This window comes from Triticum dicoccoides, chromosome 2A, assembly GCF_002162155.2.
Source record: "Triticum dicoccoides isolate Atlit2015 ecotype Zavitan chromosome 2A, WEW_v2.0, whole genome shotgun sequence".
Lineage (NCBI taxonomy): Eukaryota > Viridiplantae > Streptophyta > Magnoliopsida > Poales > Poaceae > Triticum > Triticum dicoccoides.
Genome location: NC_041382.1, coordinates 144,627,236 through 144,631,032, shown reverse-complemented (window position 1 = coordinate 144,631,032; position 3,797 = coordinate 144,627,236).

Here is a 3,797-nt window from a genome sequence, read left to right as displayed (position 1 = left end):
TTCATCCAGGACTCCTTCGGGGCAGTCACCACCACCCGCCTCGGCCCCTCCTCCTACTGCGACGCTATCAGGGGCTGGCGGTCCACGTGTGTGCCAGCTTTGTGGTCGCGATGGGCACTGGGCCTCGAAGTGTCACAAGCGCTTCCAGCGGGGTTTTCTTGGTCTCGGCAATGACGGGAAGGATACACGCAACTTTGCTCGTCAGGTCGCCATGGCTGATCGTCCGCCGCCGCAGAAGCCACAGGGACACACTCAGTCCTACTCCATTGATCCCCACTGGTACATGGACTCTGGGGCGACAGAGCACCTGACCAGTGAGATGGGGAAGCTTCACACTCGTGAACCCTACCATGGCTCCGACAAGATCCACACCGCCAATGGAGCAGGTATGCACATCTCTCATGTTGGTCAAGCATCACTTCTCACTAGACATGCCAATAGGAGTCTTCAACTTCGCAATGTTCTTCGAGTTCCATCTGTGACACGTAATCTTCTTTCAGTTCCTAAACTCACTCGTGATAATAATGTGCTTTGTGAATTTCATCCTTTTGATCTTTTTATTAAGGATCGGGGCACGAGGGACATTCTTCTTAGTGGGCGGCTCTGCCAAGGTCTCTATCGTCTGGAGCATCCTGGCGTCGCTCGCGTCTTCAGTGGAGTTCGGGTATCTCCGTCACAGTGGCATGCTCGTCTTGGTCACCCGGCCACACCTATTGTCCGGCATGTTTTGCATCGTCATGAGCTTCCTAGTGTGTCTAGTAATAAAGATGTAGCAGTGTGTGATGCTTGTCAGCAGGGGAAGAGTCATCAACTTCCTTTTTCGGAGTCCAGTCGTGAGGTGAAACATCCTTTAGAACTTGTGTTTTCAGATGTATGGGGTCCTGCTCAGACTTCTGTTAGTGGTCATAATTACTATATCAGTTTTGTTGATGCTTACAGCCGCTTTACCTGGCTTTATCTTATCAAACGTAAATTTGATGTGTTTGACATTTTTGTTCAGTTCCAAAAACATGTTGAATGCCTTCTCAAGCACAAAATTGTTCATGTTCAGTCGGACTGGGGTGGCGAGTATCGCAACCTCAACTCCTTCTTTCAGTCGCTTGGGATCACTCACCGTTTAGCATGTCCACATACACATCAGCAGAATGGTTCAGTAGAACGTAAGCATCGTCACATTGTTGAAGCTGGTCTGACTCTTTTGGCCCATGCATCTGTTCCGTTTCGTTTTTGGAGTGATGCTTTCACCACTGCATGTTTTCTCATCAATCGTACTCCCACTCGTGTTTTGAATATGAAGACTCCCATTGAAGTTCTCCTTAATGAACAACCGGACTACACCTTTCTCAAGGTGTTTGGGTGTGCTTGCTGGCCCCATCTCCGTCCATATAACAAGCGTAAGCTCGAGTTTCGTTCCAAGAAGTGTGTTTTTCTTGGTTATAGCTCTCTTCATAAAGGATACAAATGTCTTCATGTGCCCGCTAATCGTGTCTACATCTCTCGGGATGTTGTGTTTGATGAGCATGTTTTTCCCTTTGCCAAACTCCCTGTGTCCACTACCGAGCTACCTGTCATGCATTCATCCTCTGTTGCTTCTGACCAATTTGATGATGTTGCATATTCTCCTCTATTGTTGCCTAACCATGGTGCAGGCACTAGTCGTGGGGCTCGTTTGGAGATTCTGGAAGTGCCATCTTCCTCTTCGTCGCCATCGCCTTCATCCTCGGCACCTTCTGTTGTGCATGAGGAGCACATGGCGCCCCTGCATGGCCTCGGTTTCCGTGCTCATGCACGGCCGATCGACGTCCTGGCCCGGTCGCCTCTGGCTTCTGGGCTGCCTTCGCCATCGTCGCGCCCTGCAACCCCGCCGACTGGGCCGGCCTCCTCGGTCCCCGTCTCGCCCAGGGCGTCGGGGCAGTCATCACCAGGCCTGGCCTCGCCCGCCCCTGCCTCGCCCAGGGTGTCTGGGCCCTTCTCATCAGGGCCGGCCTCGCCTGCTCTCGCCTCGCCAAGGCCGTCTGGGCCGGTGTCACCGGAGCTGGCCTCGCCCACTCTCGGTTCGCCCATGGCCTCTGAGCCCCTGTCGTCGGGCCAGTCTTCGCCATGCAGCCCGGAGTCGTCTGTCCCGAGCTCGCCTGAGGTGATTCCTGCATCTCCGGCGACCGTCACGTCTCCGCCACCTTCGCCTCCGCCGGCTCCTGCTGCTGCTCTACGTCCACATACGCGCAGTCGGAGTGGCATTTTTCAGCCTAAGCAACGTCACGATGGCACAGTTGCTTGGTTAGCGGCGTGCATGTCTGCTGCTCTCGCAGATCCATCCTCTGAGCCACGCACGTATCAAGCTGCTATGCGCATTCCTCATTGGAGAGAGGCCATGGAGCAGGAGTATCAAGCGCTTCTTCGCAATCAGACATGGACTCTTGTTCCTCCACAATCACGGGTAAATGTCATTGATTCCAAATGGGTTTTCAAAGTGAAGAGGCATTCTGATGGGTCCATTGAGCGCTATAAGGCTCGTCTGGTTGCTCGTGGTTTTCGACAGCGTTTTGGACTTGACTATGAAGACACCTTCAGTCCAGTGGTCAAGCCTACTACCATCAGACTTCTTCTCTCTCTGGCTGTTACTCGAGGTTGGTTTCTTCGTCAGCTTGATGTTCAAAATGCTTTTCTTCATGGTTTCTTGGCGGAGGAGGTTTACATGCGCCAGCCTCCGGGTTTCTCTGATCCGGATCGCCCTGATCATCTCTGTCGTCTATCCAAGGCAATTTATGGTCTGAAGCAGGCTCCTCGTGCTTGGCATGCTCGTCTTGCAATGGCTCTTCGTGCTCATGGTTTTGCATCATCAACTGCTGACTCTTCATTGTTTCTTCTTCAAAGGCCTGAGGTTACTATGTACTTGTTGGTCTATGTAGATGATATCATTTTGGTCAGCTCCTCTCAGTCGGCTGCTACTGCGCTTGTTCGCTCACTTGGTGCTGATTTTGCGGTCAAGGACCTTGGGAAGCTTCATTACTTTCTTGGTGTGGAGGTTACTTCTCGTGCTGCTGGCCTTGTTATGACGCAGAAGAAGTACTCTCTGGATTTGTTGCAGCGAGCTGGGATGCTTAAGTGCAAACCGACGACTACACCCATGTCTACCACTGATAAGCTCAATGCTGTTGATGGTGTGCTTCTTTCTTCTTCTGATGCGACAGAGTACAGGAGTATTGTTGGTGGGCTCCAGTACTTGACGATCACGCGACCAGACATTTCCTATGCTGTTAACCGAGTCTGCCAGTATCTGCAGTCACCCCGTGACACTCATTAGTCTGCTGTTAAGCGGATTTTGCGCTATATTCGTTTCACGGTGGCTCATGGTTTGCATATTCGGTCGTCTGACTCTGGTTGTCTTTCAGCATATTCTGATGCAGACTGGGCTGGCAATCCGGATGACAGGCGATCCACGGGGGGTTATGCTGTCTTCTTTGGCTCTAACCTGATTGCCTGGAGTGCTCGGAAACAGGCTACTGTCTCGCGTAGCAGTACTGAGGCTGAGTATAAGGCTGTGGCCAATGCCACATCAGAGATCATCTGGGTACAGTCCTTGCTTCAGGAGTTAAGTATACCCCAATCACAGCCTCCTGTTCTTTGGTGTGATAACATCGGTGCTACATACCTTTCTGCAAATCCGGTATTCCATGCCCGAACGAAACACATTGAAGTTGACTATCACTTTGTGCGTGAACGTGTCTCTCAGAAGCAACTACAGATCAAGTTTATTTCTTCCAAGGATCAACTTGCTGACATCTTCACCAAGCCAT